General features: G+C 42.4%; 2 long non-coding RNA genes across 2 annotated transcripts; both read right to left on the minus strand.

The window, feature by feature from the left end:
- Window positions 1–1734: 1734 nt before the first annotated feature.
- On the minus strand, window positions 1735–7842 carry LOC123325495. Its single transcript, XR_006540473.1, has 3 exons — window positions 7762–7842; window positions 3575–3649; window positions 1735–1767 (listed from the first exon to the last, which is right to left on the minus strand). It is a non-coding gene; the product is annotated as an uncharacterized LOC123325495 (long non-coding RNA).
- A 4401-nt stretch (window positions 7843–12243) lies between these two features.
- On the minus strand, window positions 12244–23025 carry LOC123325496. The gene is made up of 3 exons (XR_006540474.1): window positions 22956–23025; window positions 13478–13591; window positions 12244–12966 (listed from the first exon to the last, which is right to left on the minus strand). It is a non-coding gene; the product is annotated as an uncharacterized LOC123325496 (long non-coding RNA).
- Between the last annotated feature and the right edge of the window lie 493 nt (window positions 23026–23518).

Raw genomic sequence — 23518 nt, forward strand, 5'->3', positions numbered from 1 at the left:
ATACGGTTTCTCTCCAGTATGAATTCGCAGGTGTTTGATAAGGGATGGACTCTGACAAAAGGCTTTGCCACATTCAGTGCACTTATAGGGTTTCTCTCCAGTATGAATTCTCAGATGCTGGACAAGGATTGCTTTTGTTTGAAAGGCTTTCTCGCATTCATTACATTTATAAGGTTTCTCTCCTGTGTGAATCCTCAAATGCTGAGTAAGATTTGACTGTTTACGGAAACAAGTTCCACATTCACTACATACATAGGGCTTCTCTCCTGTGTGAATCCTCTGATGCTGGGTAAGAGATGATCTCTGAGTAAAGAACTTCCCACATTCACTACACTTTGAAGGTTTCTTCTGCATGTGAAGTCTCTGAGAGTTCATTTGTAGTGAAATCTGGCTGGAACTCATGCTGCCTGTAACACAAGGAACGTCTGTCCAGTAGGTTCAGGTTTAGAGGAAACTCTCAAATTCATGACACTTACAAGGAACGTTCTCAAAGATGATTATGGTTACAGTAACTCTGTCCTAGGAAAGCTTTGGGTATACGTGTGCATGTACCATCCCCTTGGGCATTCCTGCAGGATACCCCTTCTCTTCCTTCTTCAGCATGCGTCTTTACCTTCTCCAAACGCAAACCCAGATGACCAGGTTCTCTGACCCTGCACATCTTCCACAAGTCATTTAACACTGTTGAATCAGACTTGGTCATCTTGTCTGCGGGGGGGGGAAAAAAAATCTAAAAGGAAAATGTCCTCTGTGCAGAACAGGGGACCTGCATTGTGGAATCTTGATTTTATCCTCTTCTCAGTAATTGAGATAAATCATAATGACCTGGAGAAAAGATTAGATAATAGGAAAAAGAGATGAAGTAATGACACATATTGGGAAATCTATAAAATTCTCTATCATGATTGATTCTGGAACACTTAAATACTAAAAACGAATCCAGGTAATTTAGAATCATCCAGAGTGATAAATAGTAGAATGTAAAAGGGATAAGTATACCAATCTTGGGTAAATTAGTGTTAGGGAAAACTACCTACCTACCCACAGTCTCTACTCCTCAAAAACTAGGTGAAGAGTAATTATATTTCCTTAGGTTGCCTGTAAGCAATATATTGCTTGTGCTGCTTGAGAAAGTACAAGCTTGTATCATTGTTTAGTGCCAATTAGAGTTTCTCTTTAAGATTTCAAAGGAGGGGCTCCTGGGTGGCTCAGTAGGTTAAATGTCCAACTCTTGGTTTTATTTTTTATTATTTTTTTAAGATTTTATTCATTTATTTAATTGACAGACAGAGAGAGACGGCAAGAGAGGGGACACAAGCAGGGGGAGTGAAGAGGGAGAAGCAGGCTTCCCGCCAAGCAGGGAGCCCAACGCAGGGCTCAATCCCAGGACCCCGGAACCATGACCCAAGCCGAAGGCAGTCGCCCAACCAACTGAGCCACCCAGGCACCCTGACTCTAACTCAGGTCATGATCTCAGGGTCCTGGGATCAAGCCCCATGTCGGGCTCCCTCCCAGACCCCATAGAGGGAGTCTGCTTCAGATTCTCTCTCTCCCTCTGCCCTCCCCCGTCTCTAAAAATAATTAAAAAAAAAAAAAAAGGTTATCCAGGCTGTAATTTTTACTAGGTCCATCACACCAATCCTTCCTATTCACTTACCTTGATAAGTGTCTCTTTGGACTTCTCTCTCCAAAACATTCAGCATCTGTAGCACTCCCCTCTGCGTCCAACTGGAAGACCTTTAGGTTTGAAAACTAGAGCCCTGCTTACTGAAAGAAAGTAAAATATCATTGTTTTGTTTAGAGGAAAAATAGGATGGGGTGGTCCTTGGGGAAGAGATTCCCATTGGACAGTAACTTGACTATAGCATCATGGTCCAGAATCTGGCCCTCACCTTTGACACTAATGAAGTGCTTCAGAATCTGATGTACACTATCAAATTCACAAAATGATGTAGAAAACAGTCACTTTACTGATCTACAATGAAAAATTTATATGCTCAATGTCCAGCTGGTTGACACATTCTCTCTACTACAGAAAAACTATATGGGAACCAAATCATTGTCATGTTAGAACTGAAGAAAGAGAAATACTTAGATGATCTTAGTGGCATCAGACTTTGAAACCCTGATGCTCTGAATAAAGGCACAGAGAATCTGAGAACAGATATTCAGGTGCCACACATCAGCAACATCTTCCCTGGATGGTGCTGGAGACACTGACACGTTACACATGAATAGATCCTCACATTATAATATTTAGATAATACAGAAGGATATAGGATAAATTAGTCATTTTTTTATCACCATCCCACCCTACCCATACAAGCCCATTTCCTTCCCAGAGATTATCATTATTAAGTTTGGAGTATATTCACTCGGTCTTTTTTCCACAGATTTTTATACATATACCATTTGATTCTCTCTACATAAAATTGTTCTGTAGGTTCTGTGTTCCACTAAAGAATGTGTCTTCAAGATCATTTCTTGTTGGTACATATGGATCTACCCTGGCTAAGAGTTAGTTGGTATACACTGGTATCTCTGCACAAATTATCTATAGTCAGAGACTGATCTGATTGGACAGCACTATACTGCACTGGTTGTTAAATATATTGAATATTTTTCCTGAATGCATCTATCTAATGTATAAACTTCCAGGATAGATATTTCTGTATACAAAAATTAATGCCAGGTGGTTTAAATAGCTAAACATAAAACCAAAACTCTAACCACACTTTTATTTCCTTCATTTTTATTGTCTCAAAAAGTTTTTTTTTTTTTAACCATACAAAAAATGCATACTCATTCTAAAAAACAGTCAGTCCACAAAGGAAATTACTTGAAATCCTACCACCCAGTGAAAATACAGTTGGTTTTTTGATGACCTTTTCTTCTAGGCATCTCTCAATGCATACACACATACACAGACACACATGTACATATATTATGCATACGTATTAAACTAGACTGAATTCTTCAGGCCATAAATGGTCACAATCTATTCATAGAATTTCCATAGCCTAAGAATCCAGTTCATACAGTACTATTCTTACTGAATTTAACAGATCCCCAAGCTCCATGTTGCCTTCTGATGCCCAGTAACAATGAAGTTGCTCTTACTTAGGCTCTTGTTCCAACAGAGCCAGGAGTGCATTCATATTCTCTGAGGAAACACTGAAACCACTTTTGCGATGGGTTGTCCAGTAATTTCCTCCCAGTTTTCCCACATCTGACGGCTACATCATTAGGCATTAGAGTTAGCAGTTCAGTGACCAGCTACCAGATAACTGCACAGGGGGTAGCTGTTCTTGCTACAGTTTAAGTACATGTGATATAAAATTAGTACATTCTCTGATCTGCCCTATAGCCAGTTACTCTGTTGCCTGCTTCCACAATGGGCCACACTCACTCTGATTTTAATAAGGTGGGGCTATTTCTGGGTGGTTCTGTGTTTTCATTCTGCAGGGTTTAGGTGTAGTGGTCACTGGTGAGTCCCACTATAAGTCTGCCACCACTTCAGAATGAGCACCCCCGTAACAACCCATCTTGGGCGCTCTAGTTAGATTTCACTTACCCAGAGATAAGCTGTGAGGAACACAAGCAATACTGGTTTGTCTCCTGGGGGCTTCTCTCAAGGAAAGGCAGGAATCTGAGGCATGGAGGGAGGAGAAAAAAAGCACCTATAAATTGTCAGCCTACTTCCTTCCTATTCTGAATTCAGAGGAACTCAGAAATAGCCAATCCCTAACCAAATAATGATTTTAAGTCTGAATGAAGAATATCATTATTTTCTTAAAAGAGTATCACCCATGGGGCGCCTGGGTGGTGCAGTTGGGTAAGTGGTTGAGTCTTGGTTTCGGCTCAGGTTGTGATCTCAGAGTGCTGAGATCAAGCCCCACATTGGGCTCCAAGCTCAGCCCAGAGTCTGCTTAAGACTCAATCCCTCTCCCTCTGCCCCTCCCACATGCGCTCTCTCAAATAAATCTGAAAAAAAAAGTATCACCAATGACAAAAATCAGTGAGTGGGTTGTCTTCCAAGAGACCTGACAATGCACAAAGGAGGCAGGTGCTCCTAAGGACTATCCTGGGGTGAAATTTCCTCCCCAAGTGATAAAGTTGGAGGGGCGCCTGGGTGGCTCAGTCATTAGGCATCTGCCTTCGGCTCAGGTCATGATTCCAGGGTCCTGGGATCGAGCCCCACATCGGGCTCCCTGCTCCGCGGGGGGCCTGCTTCTCCCTCTCCCACTCCCCCTGCTTGTGTTCCCTCTCTCGCTGTCTCTGTCAAATTAATAAATAAAATCTTTAAAAAGAATAAATTAAAAAAAAAAAAAGATAAAGTTGGAGCCAAAGGCCTCCCCAAACCAACTGGAAAAGCCATTGACTTCAAAAATCAAAAACTGGAGCTACGGTAGAGGACATTAGAACAAACACTGGCCTGAGTCAAGAAGTCTGGATTCGAGTCTGGGCTTCGCCACTAACGTGTTCAATGACCTAAAGCTAGTCACTTGGTCTTATCTGTGATTTGTTTTCTATCTGTGAAATGGAAGTGGAAAGCTAGTACCAACATTCTGTGATCCTTTGATTCTAAAAACACATGGGAAAAGAGCAAAAGCCTTAAGTCCAGTCCATCTTTGATTGAGGATGGTTATTCATTTATCTGAAAAATACTAACTGCGCAGGTACTATGTGTCAAACAGTGAGGTCAGCTTTCTGAGAACAGGCTGAGTCAACATTACAGAAACTCCTTTCCAGTTATCTTACAATCAGAGGCAGAGGAATTTCAGGAAAATAAGACCGCATCTATGTGAAGCAGAATCTCCAAGAAAGGACAGGGGGAGTCTTTTGGAAGATGTTAAGGACCCCTCTTAGGAGGAAAGCTTTTAAGAACTCCCTCTGAACGGAAAGGAAAGAACACTATTAAAAGGTTGGCAACCAGTCTAATCCATCCCAATACACTGGCACCCCCTATTTGACACTGAACAAACTACTTATTTTCAAACTTACTCAACTTTAATATTCAGCTCAAATGTGAGCCACTCCACATGGATAATTTTTCTTGACTTGCAAGACCCTTTCTCCTCAACATTCTCAAAGAACTTTATGTGGCTGTACTGTACAACTTCCCATTGTTTTGATGCTCTGATTACATTTTGTCTTATGGCATGGGCTCTGGGGCCAGGACTCCCTGGGTTTGAATCCCTGCTCTAGATTTATGAGCCAAGTGATCTTGGGTAAGTTATTTAACCTTTCTGAGGTCGTTTTTCAAATGTTACATGGCGTAAATAATAACTGCTTCATAGGGTTGTGATGATGCATGAATAATACATGGGAAGTATTTAGAAAAATGCCTTCAATAAGTAGTATCAGCTGTTAAAGTACTGTTACTATTAGAGGAGAATAAAAGCTTAAAGGAAGTTGGTAACTCTCACATATAGTCATTCAACCCGCGCAACTTTGTCAAGTGGCAAAGCAAGGAATAGCATTTGCTTCTGGAAATCAGAGAACTGAAGCAATCAGAAGTTCGCTTCCTCAAGTACATACAAATGGAACCCAGGTCTCCCGACTCCCAGACCAGAGCTCTCGAACAAGTTTCTCCCTTCCCTCTTCAGGGCCAGGTGGCTCCGACCCCTCGCTCCAGTTTCCCGCGCTCCGGGAAGAGGCGCTGCGGCCGGCCGGCCGGCCCCGACTCCGGCTCCGAGACCAGCCCGTGGCAGTCCAGCACGCCCACTCGACACACACGGTCCTTCCCGAGGGCCTCCCGCTACACCTGGCGGCACTCGGGCGTCGGGGCGCCCCTGGGCGGCTCGCAGCCAATCCCCTCCGCGCTGGCGTGACGTCAGCAGCCCGCGCCACGGTCAGAACACTGTGGTCTCCTCTCTAGGAAGGCGGGAGCGGCTTCATCTCGGTGCTTCCTCCCCGGCCCAGAGCTCCGGGGTTCAGCCCGACACCGGAGCCGCCCTTGCAGAAACAGCCCGCAAACCCACCTCACCGCGCTCCTTCCCAGAGTAAGGAAACAGAACTGGAGGGAGACTGGTGGCCGACCACAAGGCGCTCTAACGACTCATTCTGCAACCTGGCCACATTTATCTTCCTAAAAACTCTTCCATGTCACTGCCTTTTGGAGGTCTTCCCAAGGGTTTCACAAAGCTGGCTTCCTTACAGTCTCACCTGCCAGAAAATTGGCCTCTTCACAGGAACCCCAAACACCCTCTGCTTTAGGTTCTTTGTTCAACAAGTGGCCCTAAGAACGTAAAGAGTTCTGTTTTCAACTTAAGTCCCAGATTATCAGCGTGTAAACCTGGGCAAGTTACTTACTTCTCTGTACTTGTTCACTGACTTACAGAACAGAAATAAATAATGGCACCGAATTTCAGAAGGTTATCATGAAGATTAAATGAGATTAATATATGTAATTACTAAGACCTTCTCGCACTTAAAAAAAAGTTAAGTAAATGTTTGTCCTATCATGCTCCGCAAATTCCAGCTCCAGTCTTCTTTGTTCTGCATTGGCTTCAAGGGACCTTGCCAGCCCTCAAGGCCCTCATCTCCACGGCAGCAAAACTTCAAATCTTGCTGAGACTCACTCAGGGAATACTTGCACATACAGGCTCCTCTTTGACAGTGTATTCCCGGGATGAAGGCGTGGGTAGCAGGGTACCTGATCCACTTCCAGGCATTCTTACTGATGTGCAAGCTCTGGGAAATAGAGTTGTCTGCTTACCATATCCCTAGTGTACAATCCATAAGGGGCCCTCAGTAAATACTTGAAAAAATGAATGAGATGCAGCAGAGAAGTTACCTGCTCAAACTTCCAGACTGGCAATTTACCAGAATGAAGCCCCTTGAGGAGGCTGAAATTAGGAGTGGAGATGCCCCAGACTAAGGCCATCACTAATCCTGTTCAGCTAAAAGAGGACCCTTTGTAGAACTGTCAGCTGACATGCCAGGGAACAATAATGTTGAGCTCACCTTGCTTTTTACCAAGTGTCATATTCTCAGCACTTCTTTGGAATCAGATAGCAAGTTCTACCCCACCCCCACCCCCTAACATCCCACAGGCCAGAGAGCCTAGGCCTAATCATTTTTTCCCTAACTTTTAAACTTCAAAAAATCTAAATCAGCAGGCTCTGCTGTGTAGGAACTAACTCTAGAGTGGGGTACCCTAGGCAGAGCAATTTACTAGAAACATGAATCTGGGGCTTAACACAATTTGGGCTGAGCTTCTTTCAATGAGGTAGAAAAAGGATGGGGGACAGGGGTAACACTGGACACCAAAAACATTCCACAAAACTAAAGTGACCCTAGCCCTGCAGTGGCCAGTAGCTGAAGGGGAGTGAAACTGAAGACACCTGGGGTCAAAGCTAGACTTCTGCATTATGTAGGAAGAAAGGTGAAATCAAAATGCAAAAACCAATTTATTTCTCACACTCACACACAGGAAGGTCTGAAGGCAAAAAGCTTTTTGGCCTAAAATTAGCTCCCAGGGGCGCCTGGCTGGCTCAGTTGGTAGAGCATGTGACTCTTGATTTCAGGGTTGTGAGTTCGAGCACCATGTTGAGTGTAGAGATTACTTAAAAATAACGTCTTAAAAAATGAGCTCCTCCCATCCTCACAAGCAGGGCAAGACTGGAGTCCTATGTGGTCAACTCTATAACAAACACAACTAAAGAGGCATCATGGAACAGAAATATGACCAATAACAAGAAATCTGAAGGAAAAGCGAGAAAGGACACAGGAGTTTAAATTTCACATGACACTTACTAGCTGTGTGACCTTGGGCAAGTCCAACCACCTGTTTTCTCTACTGTTGTTTTGAGGATCTGATGTGGCCTCATCCCATGTCCTTCTGAAATCACAAATTAAATTTCAGCACACTGAGAATAAGCAACACATTCCAGTTCTTTATCATCTGGGGCCAAGGAAAGCCATGAGCTCAGGAAGTGCTTCCACACTGGGATTGCTAAACTCAATCGCTCTCCTGCCAGACAGGCATCAGGATTCAGCTCCTGCTTCTTACTTCAGGGATATTCCAGCTGACATAGTAGTGCTGCTACAGGGGCAAGCATTTGCCTCTTCCTGTTGACCCTGACATCAACGTATCTGAAAGTACTTTGTTAAACTGTGATGGGACATTTTAAATGGCTAATTTGTAACAAAACAAGGGGGTTTTTTGCTACAAAATATTACTTTTCCTTAAGGGGCCCTCTGCTTAATACAACCACACAATCTGTGTCTTGAGGAAACGTTCAGAATGCTTGCACCTGGCAAACACTTCATGGACACACTCATATCCTCTCCATACCTCCTTTCTGCTGGCAACTGTGGACCTAAGTCACGACCTGCAGGTAGGCGTGGAGAAATGTCTGACTCAGTATTTTAGTTGAGCTCAATAAATATTTACTGAGCACATTCGAAGTGCCAGGGACTGTGGATACAAAGATGAATAAATATCACATGGCCCCTGCTTTGACAGAGCTGATAGTTCAGTGGGAAGAGAAAGATTTGGAAACTAGCCATTACAATGTAACATAAATAAAATGAAGATAAGAAAATACAGAAATAAAAAACATGTGAGGTCAGAGACAGCTTCAAAGATGTTGCCTGAGCACATTCATTAAGTGACACATGGGAGCTTTCCAGGCAAGCAGAAGGCAGGCAGGCAATCGAGGCAATAGGAACAGTCTATGCAAAAGGTGCCAAAGTTGAGTCCAGCAATGATATGGAATCACAGGAATTTGCACTATGGAACAGTGTGCAATGCAGGAAGGCAGCAGAGTGATGATGGAGGCATGGGCCAGTGGAGGAGCTTTATCTATCTACCTATCTGTCTATCTATCTATCTATCTATCTATCTATTTAATTTTTGTGGAGGAGCTTTAGATGCCTTTTAAGGGCCTCGGATATTCTGAGATAATAGAGCTGCCAGTTGTGTCTTGCAAAGACTATCCAGAAGAAATGTGAAAGACGGCCTCATGGGGCAAGCAACTGGAAGACTGGGAAAATAGGAAAATGGTCTAGGAAATAAACTGGGGAGTGGACTAAAGCAAAAGCGGTGGAGATGGCTTCCATATTTAGGAGATGTAAGCAGGATACAGTGGTTGCTTGGATATGAAGACTGAGTAAAAGACTGACCAAAAGCAATTCCAAGATTGGAATTGGGGGCCAGTCAGGGCTGGCCCGACTGGGCACTTGGCTGGCCAACAACTGGGAGCAAATATTTGCAAGTGTGAGACTATGGGATGAGGAAAGTAGCAAGATGACAAATTCCTTTCCTTCCTGTTTCCCCAGGAAGTGAAAATGGTATCAGACTCTTAGCCTGAGGATTAAAACATTTTTGGATTTTTGGAAAATCTTTCTAACAAGAACTTGGAAAGATCTTTCATCCTTAGAGTTCCCATTTCCTCCTTAAGAAAACCCTCCCAATTCTAATCTCAACTCAAGAACTCTAACAACAGTAGTGTATAAATATTACTCTAAATACCTACATATCAGGAAGTTGCTAAAGTTTCTGGTGGGCACAGGTTGATTAAAATATATTAATTCAACAAATATTTATTGAACATTTACTGTGTGCCAGCAATGAATTCTGTAGTGTTATTTTCACTTAGAAAGTATAAATACATCAGTATTTCCTTTAAGTACTATGATTTTATCATGAACATCAAGTTTTAAGGGTTATTTTTGTCCATAAGATATTAATTTACTCAATTATGAATTGCCCTGTGGCAGGTTTTGAGAATATAATCTTCACAGCTGCAGAGGAAAACAGTGATGTTTCTGCCACGTTCCTATTAATGGTAATTAATAGCTCAAACGAATGCTTACAAGATAGCCGTTCTGGAAAAAAAAATTAATGCTGAGTTCTAGGTAACCAATCATTCCAGAATCAACGGACTTTGTTTTTTAACAGTCATTATTTTAAAAACCATATAAGCTTCAGGGCATAGAAACTATTTCAAATAGCAAAGGCAATCCTCACCTCATCTCTCAGAGCTCAAGCTCTGAGTAGCAGTAAAGAACATGAGAGGGAGTAAAGAAATAAAGGAAAAATCATGCCCTTTCTCTTAAAAGAATAAAATACCATCATGGTGGCAAACTGTACTATCTCAATACTCAGGGACTTGAAAAAGAGGTAGTTCTCTCTAGAACACTTTCCAAATTTATTCCGTTAAAGTGTCTCCCTAGATACTCCTAACCTGCAGGGAAGGGTAAATATCCGAGAATAAGAAAGTCCCAATAAAAATAGAAGTATCTGAAATTTAACACACCTGCTTAGAGCCACCAATGGCATAATTACATGAAGCCTAGGCCTCCCGGCTACAATGGCCAACACTCTCTTAAGGACTGGTCCAGCAGCCCCAACTCCAGCCAACCTAAAAGGCTGTCTTCTCTCTTCACTAATGGTTTCTCCTCCCTAAACGTCAATTAACTGTTGTTTGGACATAGTTAATCCTGGTGCGTCTCTCTCCCCTGGACCCTACAAACCAGTGGCCCAAGCAAACTTTTAAGAGACAGGTGTACACCTTAGTCCAGGCTGGGATATGTAGGTGACCTGCTCAGTCAAACACAGGCTTCCTGCTCTGGGCCTCAGCACCAGCAGTCTAGCGCAAACCATTTTCCTCCTGGGTGAGTCAGTGTTCCTCCAGGACAAAGGTTGGCCCTTCTTCTTCCTGGCCCTCTGAGCAGATCTGACTCCCTTCCCACAAACTGGCATCATTCAAGATAAATTTCTCTTGACCTCCTACTTCCTTTTTGGCCCCAAATTGCCTTCCAGCTTGAAAGATCAGGAAAGATCTCCCTTACCCTGAGAAAGCCTTCTTCTATCTGTAGACATCAGCCCAGTTCTTGCCACCCATCCCCTTATTTATTGAATGAATGAATAAGGATTCTTTGTTTTCCCTTATTTCCATCTCCCCTTCACGAGACCGCTTCTAACAGATGGCATGTTCAGAGCAGCCTCAGATATTGGGAGGCTACTTAGCACCACCTCAGCACTGCTGCTGCTTTCACACTGAATGTCTGGGAAAGCACCTCAGCCTATTGGCCAGAGAACACAGGTGGGACGCTGGGGCAGGAGTGCAGTAAGGGAAACACAAGTGCTAACTTAACAAATGGCACCTCAAGGCATGAGAGTCACAGGGGGAAGGAGTGGCAGGCAGCAAGGATTTATCCAAAGAGCAAGAACTTCCTTTCTACCCTGTCTTCCCAGATGCCCAGCTGGAGTAGGCTCTGCATTCTCCAAGCTCCCGCCTCCGTAAGTGGAAATACTCTTCTGAGTATAATAGTCGATGTTCCTTCATCCTTCCCTCCAGAAACTCTACCTGCCCCACCACCTCCCGCCAGATTCCTAGTCACTCTTTCTAGAGAAGCTGTCATAACCTGAATGCCAGGGTTATTCACCATTGTGAAGTTTCTGATGTCTGAAAAGGACTGAACTATGTCTGAAGAATTTTCCACATTCAATGCATTCATAAGGCTTCTCACCAGTGTGAATTCTGTAATGTTCACTAAGGTGTGCATACTTGCGGAAAGTTTTCTCACATTCACTACATTTATAGAGCTTCTCACCAGTGTGAGTTCTGTGATGTTCAGTAAGAGATGAGCTATGAGCAAAGGCTTTCCCACATTCTTTACATTTATAGGGCTTCTCTCCAGTATGAATTCTCATATGCTGAGTGAGGCAGGTATTCTGATTAAAGCCCTTCCCACATTCATTGCATTTATAGGGTTTTTCTCCAGTGTGACTTCTCTGATGCCGAATGAGGCAAATGCTCTGAATGAAGGCTTTACCACATTCACTGCATTTGTAGGGTCTCTCCCCTGTATGAATTCTCTGGTGCTTAGTGAGTGGGGTACTCTGAGTAAAAGCTTTGCCACATTCCTTACATTTATAGGGTTTTTCTCCAGTATGAATTCTCTGGTGTTTAATAAGGGATGGGCTCTGACAAAAGGCTTTGCCACATTCCTTACATTTATACGGTTTCTCTCCAGTATGAATTCTCTGATGCTGAGAGAGGTTTGCCTTTGTTTGGAAAGTTTTCCCACATTCATCACATTTATGGGGTTTTTCCCCAGTGTGAATTCTCTGATGTTGTATGAGATTTGAGTGTTTGCGAAAAGAAGAGCCACATTCATTGCATAAATAAGGTTTCTCACCAGTATGAATCCTCTGATGATGAATGAGGTGTGTGTTCTGATTGAATGCCTTCCCACATCTATTACATTTGTAAGGTTTCTCTCCAGTGTGAATTCTCTGATGTTCAGTGAGATGTGAATGATTGCGGAAGGAATTTCCACATTCATTACATTTATAAGGTTTCTCTCCGGTATGGATTCTCTGATGCTGAGTAAGAAATGATCGACATCGAAATGTTTTCCCACACTGCTCACATCCATATGGTTTTACTCCGGTGTGAATTCTTTGATGCTGAGTAAGGAAGGAACTGCGACTAAAGGCTTTCCCACATTCCTCACATGCATAGGGTCTCTCTCCAGTATGAGTCCTCTGATGTTGGGTAAGGGATGAGCTCTGAGTAAAAGTTTTTCCACATTCATTACATTCCCAAGACTTTTTCTGTGTAGAGAGAGTTGGGCATTTACTTTGGTCTGAAATCTCATTAGTGTGTATGCTACTTGTCTCCCACTGATGTAGGCTCTCTTCTGTAGAAACCCTGAGATGTGTAACAAAGCTGGAGGTCAAGAGCAAGCTTCGCTCAAAATTATATTCTTGGCTAACTGTTTCAGGAGATGCTTCCTTGTGGATAAAAGTTATTTCCCCCAAACCTCCTTCTTGAAAAAGGCATGGTCCAGGAACCTCTCCAGAAGGGTTTTCCTTCATGCTCTCACATGCATATTTTTTTTCAAATATAGAATCCTGGTTTGCATCCTCTGGTAATCTCTTTGCTACTATCCCTGGTGAATTAATTTCAGAGACATCCTGCTCTGGAACAGACCTGTCCATCAAATCTGAAAGAAAACATCAGAATGAGTATCTCTTGTGCAGGACAGAGTGGAAGTCCCTGAGGTTATAGGGGTCTAATTCTGACATATCTCAATAATGGCATATAAACAAGGGCCAATAAAAGCTAGTGGAGCAAGTAATTTAATTATAAGTGGTGGAAGAGATCTGTATCAGGGTAAGGTTCACCATTAATAAGGAACCCCATGGAATGGGCATCTACAGACACTTAGGAAGCCAGAGAACCAGAGACAATAGAAATAAAGGGAAAATAACAAACAATAGCAAGCTAAGATTAGGTCAAGAGAAGAAACATGGACAGTGGGAGAATGTAAAAGTAAATGCTGGAAATGAGACAAAATGAATACTGGAGAAAAGTTGGCCCCAGGAGATGCTCACCCACATCTGCCCCCAACATCCCTAAAAGGGTAATTTTATTTCCTGAACTTCAGTCATTTTCTCTTGTAAAATTTCCAAAGCCCCGCTGTTTCTCCCATTGGTTTTCCCTTGCTCACTCACCTGGACAAACCTCTCTTCCAAGCTCTCTCTCTTCAGCTCCTTGCATATTCAACATCCGCAAATCTTTTCTTTGTTTTGATTGGAAAACACTTCAGAGTTGGAAAACTGGGAACCCTGCTCATAGGGGAAAAAAAGGTGGGGAAGGGGATATCACTGTCCCAGTAAATAGGAAAATGAGAAAGAACTGTTGCCTAGGGATACTATCTAATAATTCACACAAAACCTGTTCGGATAGCAATGTGACTGCATCAGCAAAAATCATGGTTGGCTTCCAGCCTTCTAGCTTCACAAATTCCATTTGTCAGCTGTGTAAAAAGTGATAGCCAGACTGATACACTAGCAAACACTCAAGCGCTGGATGGATAAACCAGAATGTTATTTATAATGATAAAGATACCTATGAAGTAGATAAAAGTATTCATGTCTTTATACAACAATCTATATGAAAGGTCAATTAACATAATCAAAAGTTGCATAGGGAGGGACACCTGGGTGGCTCAGCTGGTTAAGCATCCGACTCTTGGTTTCGGCTCAAGTCATGATCCTGGGGTCCTGGGATCAAGCCCTGCATCGGGCTCCATGCTCAGTGGGGAGCCTGCTTCTCCCTCTCCCTCTCCCTCTGTTCCTCCCCTATTTGCATGCACATACTCCCTCTCTAATAAACAAAATCTTTTTTAAAAAAAGTTGCATAGGGAAATGGCCTCATAGCAAGACTAATGCATTAAGTTTGATCCACCCATCTCCACTATATGCCAAGGAGCTGGACAATAGTTAGGGAACTCTATTTGTACAACTTAGAGACATACTGATTGCCCTTTCTTCTAGGTGTCAGATCAACTAAACAGTTTTTCTTCAGACACAGCTCAACATTAAGAGTGCAGGTTGCAGTTTAAAAAAGAAAAAAAAGGGGCACCTGGGTGGCTCAGTTGGTTAAGCATCTGACTCTTGATCTCATGAGTTCAAGCCCTGCATTGGGCTCCACGGTGGGTGTGGAACCTACTTAAAAAACAAAACAAAACACAACAAAACAAAAAACACTTATATTGTGAAAAAATTTTGACTTACAATAAAGTTACACAAAATAGTACAGAGTTTCTGGTGTCTGGAATGTTAAATCACAACTGTTCATCCAAAAATGTCTCTCCACATAACCGTGAAGTGAGAAGCAGAATCGGCAGCATTATTTCAAGGAAAAAGGAAGACAGAAAGATGATTTTACCATAGCAAGAGCTCAGAAGGCATATAAGAATGGCATGAGTCTGCTGAAGTACGTTAATAAGGCTGGTACTATGGGCTTCTCATCAAAGTCTGCGCCTCTGTGTTGAGTTTTAAAGGTTTAGGAGGATCCTATCTGGGAGGCTCCTGGGTGGCTCAGTGGGTTAAGCATCTGACTTGATTTCAACTCAAGTCACGATCTCAGGGTTGTGAGATCAACCCCGCATCGAGCCCAGCGTGGAGGCTGCTTAAGAATTTTCTCTCTCGGGCGCCTGGGTGGCTCAGATGGTTAAGCGTCTGCCTTCGGCTCAGGTCATGATCCCAGGGTCCTGGGATCGAGTCCCACATCGGGCTCCCGGCTCAGCGGGGAGCCTGCTTCTCCCTCTGACCCTCTCCCCTCTCATGCTGTTTCTCTCTCGCTCGCTCTCTAAAAAATAAATAAAATCTTTAAAAAAAAAAGAATTTTCTCTCTCTCCCCCTTCCTCTGCCCCTCCCCCACCTATAAGCATACAAAGAATCCACCACACAATCCTACAGAAAACCATGAAGTAGAGTGGGGTTTCAGTATAATCAGAGTTAGACAGTGGACAAAAAGTCAGACATGCCCCCACCTGCCTAGAACTTACATTACAGCTGAACAAAGACATTAAAGTGTAGTTACAATTATGCGAATTACAAAAGAGGAAATATGGGATATGGGAACATAGAGCAGAGGGAACCTAATGTAGTCTGAGGAAGAAAGCCTCCCTGAAAAAGAGGTAAATAAGAATGAAACAGGTGAAGACAGAAAAGAATATACCAGAGATGTGAAACAGAACATACAAAAGGAAACAAGCTCAGTATTTTGGAAAAATTAGAGAGATCCAGTAAGACAAAGTATTAAGCACCAAAAATAAGACATGAAGCGAGGCAAGCGAAAGCCAGATCAAATAAACCCTGAGAACCATTTTAAGGAATTTACCTTAAAGTGAGTAGAAAGCCACAAAAAGAATATGAAAAGGTTTGGGGGGGAAAGTGACATGAGTATATCTGCTGTTTTAAAAAAAAAAAAAAAAACCTTCTGCCCGTAGCAAAGAAGGAAACTGTATGAATGGTGGAAGGTGGGGAGGCAAGGTGAAGGCTGGAAGACCCCCTGGGAGGTTGTTTCAGCAGTCCAATAAGGAGACTGGACCAACTAAGAGACAGAATCCACAGGATTGGATGAATATTGGGGAGAGGTGTGAGGGAGAGGGAGAAGTCAAGATAATTTGCCGGTTTGGGGCTTGAGTGATGACAGCAACCTTTAGATAGAATGGGAACACTGGTTTAGGGAGAAAGAAGATACATTTAGTTTTCAAATATCCAAACAGGAAGTAGGCATACATATCTGGAATAGAGGAGAGAGGTGTCATGAAGAGAGTAATTAACATCCTGGGAGTAACAGATAAAAACATCAAAGGAGTGTGGCTAGGAAAACCTCAACAACGACTTTACATATTAAAAGGAAGTTTAACTCTGGCTTTTGATTTTAGAGATTACTAATCCCCTGAGAGAAATAAATAAAAGAATTTAATGTGATAAAATTGGCATTACTAGTCATAAAAAATTAATTATTTAAAATTATGTTGGAACTGTTGCTTAACTACCCGGGAAAAACACTTAGTGAGATTCCTACCTCACACCATACACCAAAATAAATCTAAACTGGTTAAAGGGTTAAATACAAAAAATGAAACCACAGGGGCGCCTGGGTGGCTCAGTCGTTGGGTGTCTGCCTTCAGCTCAGGTCATGATCTCAGGGTCCTGGGATCAAGCCCCGCGTCGGGCTCCCTGCTCAGCGGAAAGCCTGCTTCTCCCTCTCCCACTCCCCCTGCTTGTGTTCCCTCTCTCGCTGTGTCTCTCTCTGTCAAATAAATAAATAAAATTTTTTTTTAAATGAAACCACAAAATAAAATATTACGAAATGATTGACTTTAGGGTTAGGATTGGCTTTTCTAAGCAATATGCAAAAAACACAAACCACAAAGGAGAAAACTGGATAAAAGTTCTGATCACAGAAAAGCAACAATCTCTCTATCCAAAATACAAATAAAATTAAATGACAATCTAAGAAAAGTATTTTTTATTGGGGCGCCTGGGTGGCTCAGTCATTAAGCGTCTGCCTTCGGCTCGGGTCATGATCCCAGGGTCCTGGGATTGGGCCCTGCATCAGGCTCTCTGCTCAGTGGGAAGCCTGCTTCTCCCTCTCCCGCTTCCCCTGCTTGTGTTCCCTCTCTCGCTGTGTCTCTCACTGTCAAATAAATAAAAATTTAAAAAATAAAAAAAGTATTTTTTATTTATACATCAAGGAGTAAGTAGATGAACCTAAAGCCTTCTTATTAGAGTAAGGAAAAAAGATGAATTCATTAAAAAATAAGAAATACAACATATAGAGCAAAAATTACAAAAGGCCAATAAACATATCAAACAAAGTACCATCTTGGTGGTAATCAAAGAAATGGAAACCAAAAGAATAAAGAATCTATTTTTATATCAAATTGGAGATTTTCGGGGCACCTGGGTGGCTCAGTTGGTTAAGTGGCTGCCTTCAGCTCAGGTCATAATCCCAGGGTCCTGGGATCGAGCCCTGCGTCGGGCTCCCTGCTTGGTGGGAAGCCTGCTTCTCCCTCTCCCACTCCCCCTGCTTGTGTTCTTTCTCTAGCTGTCTCTCTCTCTCTGTCAGTTAAATAAATAAATAAAATCTTAAAAAACAAAACAAAAAAACAAATTGGAGATTTTCTTTTAAGTGTTAAAAGTCAAGACTGGCAAAGGTATGGGGAAAGAGAGCTTCTCATACACAAGCAGTGGGAATGTAAACTAGTATCATCCTTCTAGAGCTAATCTGGCAATATACATCAGGTTTTAAAGTTGTAAGTTGAGTTGCCGTTGGAATACTGGGATCATCATTTTGTGAGTACAGGAACTCAGAAAAGAATACTAAGTATATACAACACCTACAGTGTATCTCAGAAGATTCTCAAAGTCATCAGGATGCCTATAAAATGCCTATATTCTTTGATCTAGTAATTCTATTAGAACTTTCTCATAAAGAAGTAACATCTCAGGGCACCTGGGTGGCTCAGTTAAGCATCTGACTTTTGATCTCAGCTCAGATCTTGATCTCAGGGTTGTGAGTACAAGCCCCAAATTGGGCTCCATGCTGGGTGTGGAGCCTACTTTTAAAAAAAAAGTAACTTCTCGGGCGCCTGGGTGCCTCAGTTGGTTAAGCGACTGCCTTCAGCTCAGGTCATGATCCTGGAGTCCCGGGATCGAGTCCCGGGATCAAGTCCCCCATCAGGCTCCCTGCTCAGCAGGGAGTCTGCTTCTCCTTCTGACCCTCCCCCCTCTTATGCTCTCTCTCTATCTCATTCTCTCTCTCAAATAAATAAATAAAATCTTTAAAAAAAAAAAAAAGTAACTTCCCAAAGAAGAAAAAAGCTGAACTCTTTTGTTACCTGTAAAAAAAAGACCCTGCAATGTTGTTGGGAAACACAATCTTTCTACCAATGGACACTGAGGCTTAGCAAATTATGGTACTTCCTCTTGGTGGAAATTATATAGACATTAAAATAATTAAAAATGAAAATATGTGATCATTTGGAAAAATACTTATACTTAATGTAAATGAAAAAAATGGAGGATATTAAAATTTAAAGTACATCATAACATCGCATATGTATGTTAAAACATGCTTTCTTTTTTAAAAACTAACTCTAATCTTAAGAATATGTAATATGGTTAACATAAGAATATGTTAACCATGACCATCTCTGGAGAATAGGATTATGGTAAACTTTTGTGTTAGGGCCTATTTTTCTGTAATGTTTCAAAGTTTTCCTGTAGGAATAAATAGCTTCTGTAATCAGAGAAAAAAAAATGAAAAAATACGATCAGAGATGGGCACAGAAATGTATGTACAAAGATCACACTGTTACTATAATTGTAAAACAAGCAAATAAACATTGATGGCAAATCAATATGATAGATTTTGAAATTATTAAAAATCATGTTTTCAAAAGACATTCATTAGAAAATACAGAATGTTAAAATAGAATACAAAATCAAAAATCAAAAACACAAGAAACAACAAGTGTTGAAGATGATGTGGAGGAAAAGGAACACTTGTGCACTGTTGGTGGGAATGCAAACTGATGCAGTCACTGTGGAAAACAGTGTGAAAACAGCGTGGAGATTCCTCAAACTGTTAAAAATAGAACTATCCTACCACCCAATAATCACATTACTGGGTATTTACCAAAAAAATACAAAAACACGAATTCAAAGGGATTCGTGCGCCCCTATGTTTATTGTAGCAGTATTTACAATAATCAAATTATGGAAACAGCCTGGGTCCATCAATAGATAAATGGATAAAGTACATGTGGTATATATACACAATGAAATATTATTCAGCCATAAAAAAGAATGAAATCTTGCATTTGCAAAAACATGGATGGAGCTAGAAAGTATAAAGTTAAGTGAAATAAGTCAGAGACAAACACCATATGGTTTCATTCATATGTGGGATTTAAGAAACAAAACAAACAAGCAAAAACAAAAAAGAGATAAAGCAAGAAACAGACTCTTAACTACAGAGAACAAACTGATGGTTACCAGAGGGGAGGGAGGAGGGGGGATAGGTGAAATAGGTGATGGGAATTGGAGTGTTCACCTGTGATGAGCACTGAGTCATGTACAGAATTGTTGTCACTACATTGTACACCTGACACTAATATAACACTGTATGTTAACAATACTGGAATTAAAATTAAAAGCTTTTAAAAAAGGAACAAGTGAAAATTACATAAATTTGATTTTGGAAAAATTATTTAAATGCCTGCTTGGGGACGCCTGGGTGGCTCAGTTGGTTAAGCGACTGCCTTCGGCTCAGGTCTGATCCTGGAGTCCCGGGATCGAGTCCCGCATCGGACTCCCTGCTCAGTGGGGAGTCTGCTTCTCCCTCTGACCCTACCCCTTCTCGTGCACTCTCTCTCACTCTCTCTATCTCAAATAAATAAATAAAAAATCTTAAAAAAAAATTTAAAAAAATAAATGCCTGCTTGATTTTGATGTAAATTCTGGTTAAGATTCACTCTGCTGGTCTCCTAGGTATCATGAAGTCAAGGGGCTTATCTGTCTTGTTCACAAAATTCCCAGTGCTATCACAATGTCTGGTTCTCAATGATTACAGAGGAAGATGATTACTGCTCTGGGATGGGGTGAGGCTGGGGCAGAGGAGAGGAATCTGGCAACTTCACAAACTTTTGTGTATGGGCACTGGAAAACTTTCTAGTCAATGAATCTGCAGAGAAATGAAGCACATAATTCTCAGGGCTCCTGCCTTAGCTCACGAATGAAACTAATAATCTAAAATTCCCAAAGGCACATCTTTTAACTCTGCTACAGTAAAGGCTCACGTACATATTAACAGCTCTCAAAATCCTGGATCTCACTGGCTAATTGGAACAATCTGGCTTGATATGTAGATGTAACGGTTGTTAAATAAGAGCTATACTCTGGAAGAACAGACCTTAAAAAGATCATTTTGGTGAGCTGCACAACTAACCCTCAGCCTTGCAGCGTGAGGCAACAGGATGAATGTATATATTTGGGTCTTTCACATCTTTAATACAAGAGGTAGTTTTGTGGGAGAATTTGCTTCTTTAAACATCCTTTTTATTAATGAATTACACCTTTTCCTTCTCAGGACTTAGAGTTCCTTACCCTTTGTTTTCAAAGAATATCCATGAGAAAATACAGTATGGTAAAACAGAATACAAAACACAAAAATAAAAAATATGCATATACAGCACTAAGTAAACATTCAATAAACAGGAACTATTGTTAATACGTGGATATATACAAAACACACACAAAGAACAGAAGAAATCCACCAAAATGTTAACACATTGATCCCTAGGTCATTTAATGGGTTACTTTCCTTTGTCCTTTATACTCATCTATATATTTCACTTTCCCTACAATAACCATGTATTACTTTTATAGTTAGAGAAATAATCATGTAAAAAATGACAGTCCTTGCTCACCGGTTTCAACAACCAAAAAACCAGAAACAAAAGCAACAACAACAAAAATGCCAGATCCAATAAATATGATATTGGCCTCTCATTCGAGCAAGATTAAAGTGGACTGAAATGGGAATCAGGAAATTGCTCTGTCACAGCCTTTGTGAATGGGCCTACATGACCAGCTATTTATCTGAAAAAGCTGACAAATTAGATAACATCCATGGGGGAGGGGGGGAGATAATATCCATGAGTCCTTTCAGCTTTAACATTCTGTGAATCCTTACCTAGACGGGTTAATTTAGTAAAGCATTTATAAAGATATCTGCCCCATGGCAGGCATTCCACAGGGGTCAGACATTATGATGTTTGATACTAAAATCTACGGAGAAGAAAGGACGTATTGGTGACAAACCTCTCCTCCAACTGTGGATCATCTGAGCTGTCAGCAATTTATGTCAAACTGCAAACTTTTTCTGTAATGGGCTAGAAAATCAATAATTTAGGTTTCATGGGCTATATGGTCTCTCTCTGTCACAACTATTCAACTTTGCCTCTGTAGTTTGAAGACAACTAGACAATATGTAAACAAATGAGCTTGGCTGTGTTTCCGTAAAACTTTTTTTTTTTTACAAGAACAGGTGATAGACCACATTTGGCCTGTGGGCCATAGTGTACTGACCCCTAGTCTATAAATTCCCCAGAGAGGAAGGTACAGGTTTTTCCACCAATGCCTAGTGTAGAATAATCTGATTGTCAGTGATCTTAAGATGATAAAAGGATCTGTATGAATCCAGGTTTGCGGGAGAAATAGGCATTATGGTGAAGGGTAAAAGGAAAAAGGAAAGAAGCTTTTAATAGCTTAATCCTGTTAAGAATAACAAGGAGCTAGCTCTCTCCTCTTACCTAGTAAGCTTTCTCTTCCCTGCCACCTCCTTACCTCTCAATAATTAGCTAAAGGATTATGGTAAGCCAGGTGGGATTTTTCACGAATTTGAAACCACAATTCCTTCAATAAGACCATACTCAAATGTACTCCTCTCTGAAGCCCCTCTTGGGCTTGTCAGTTGGCCAAAAGTAACATACTCATCCAGGCTGCAGGACACACTGGGCCTCTCTCTTCTGCAGCCTTGGGTCACTAAGTAGCAACGTGTCCTTAGTCATCTATCTATTCTCTCCATACCTCAATATCCTCATTAAAAACTACATTTAGGGGCGCCTGGGTGGCTCAGTCGTTAAGCGTCTGCCTTCAGCTCAGGTCATGATCCCAGGGTCCTGGGATCGAGCCCCGCATCGGGCTCCCTGCTCGGCGAGAAGCCTGCTTCTCCCTCTCCCACTCCCCCTGCTTGTGCTCTCTCTCTCGCTGTGTCTCTCTCTGTCAAATAAATAAATAAAATCTTTAAAAAAAATAAAATAAAATAAAAACTACAGATAATACGTTGTTATGAGGGTTAAATAAATTAGCCCAACTGCTTCAAAGAGTGCTATTTAGCACTGAGTATAGTTTAAATTATCACAAAAAAATCTGCTCACATGTATATCTTCCATCACTACACTGGAAGCATCTCTCCTTTGGCAGGCTCCAACGTCACTCATTCTGTAGCCCCGCCCCTGAGTTCTGCGTACTATTTGGCAGGTTATGCACAGTAAAATTTTGTTGCAAGACGTTAACGTTTCCATACGTGCTATCACATACATGCTGTCAACTGAACCTTGTAAAGAAAGGAAGGCAGGGACCACCAGACAGTCCAACTTTAGAGATCAAGCAACAGCCTCTGTATCCTCAGGAATTATATACTCAGACACTCGAGACTCGCCACCTAGTGAGCTTTATACTACTGCCGGTTCCTCGTACGATGGTCCCTAAAAAAGTTTCTGAGCTGCACGATTAATTGCGGGGGAGCAGCTGGTATCCAGACCGAGAACTCTGAGCCCCGGGACTTCGTTGCCGAACACGGGTCCTAGCTCTGGATCATCTATCCATCTATCCATCACGCAGTCATCACTCATTCGTTCATTCACTCCACCATCTTCTTAGACGCCTGCTCTGTGCCGGGCCCTGTGCTGAGGCCGCTGGGAGTTCTGGGCCGCACGCGCAGATAGCAGTCCGAGGGAGAGTGGGGCCGGGGCAGGCTTCCTACACAAGCCTGCTGCCCAACGTCCCAGCCGAAGGCGCCCGGAGCCACCCCTTTCCCCTCCCTGAGGCCCCGCCCGCTCACCGTGAGGTCGGGGGACTCCCCGCGGGGTGGCGGCTACGGTCCCACAGGTGCGCGCGAGCACAGGGCACAGGCTTACCCCCCGACCCACAGCCCCAGGCCGGAAAAGCAGTGGCGCGGCCGGTAGTGCGTCACCAGCGGCTCCTCGCCCCTCGTCTCGCGCATCCTTCTGCAGCTTCTCTAGGAAGCGGGAGGAGAGTCTCGATGGGGTCCTCAAAGAAGGCGATCCCGGGGGCCTGGTTTGCCTCCACACCCAGCCAAGTGCCTGAGGTCCCATTACCTTTGCCCGCAACAGAGGGACCACCTTATCCCTCAGGAAAACTGTAGATGGGGTCGTTACGGTCGGAGAGAGTGCTGGGTAGGAGTCGGAATGGGCTGCCCCAGCAAGGCATTAGTGTATTCCATCTGCTAAAAAATAGCCCCTGATTAAGACTCTTTGATGAGGGGCGCCTGGGTGGTTCAGTCGTTAAGCGTCTGCCTTCGGCTCAGGTCATGATCCCGGAGTACCAGGATGGAGCACCGCATCGGGCTCCCCGCTCTGTGGGAAGCCTGCTTCTCCCTCTCCC

The sequence above is a fragment of the Neomonachus schauinslandi genome, chromosome 1 (genome assembly GCF_002201575.2).
Source record: "Neomonachus schauinslandi chromosome 1, ASM220157v2, whole genome shotgun sequence".
Classification (NCBI taxonomy): Eukaryota; Metazoa; Chordata; class Mammalia; order Carnivora; family Phocidae; genus Neomonachus; species Neomonachus schauinslandi.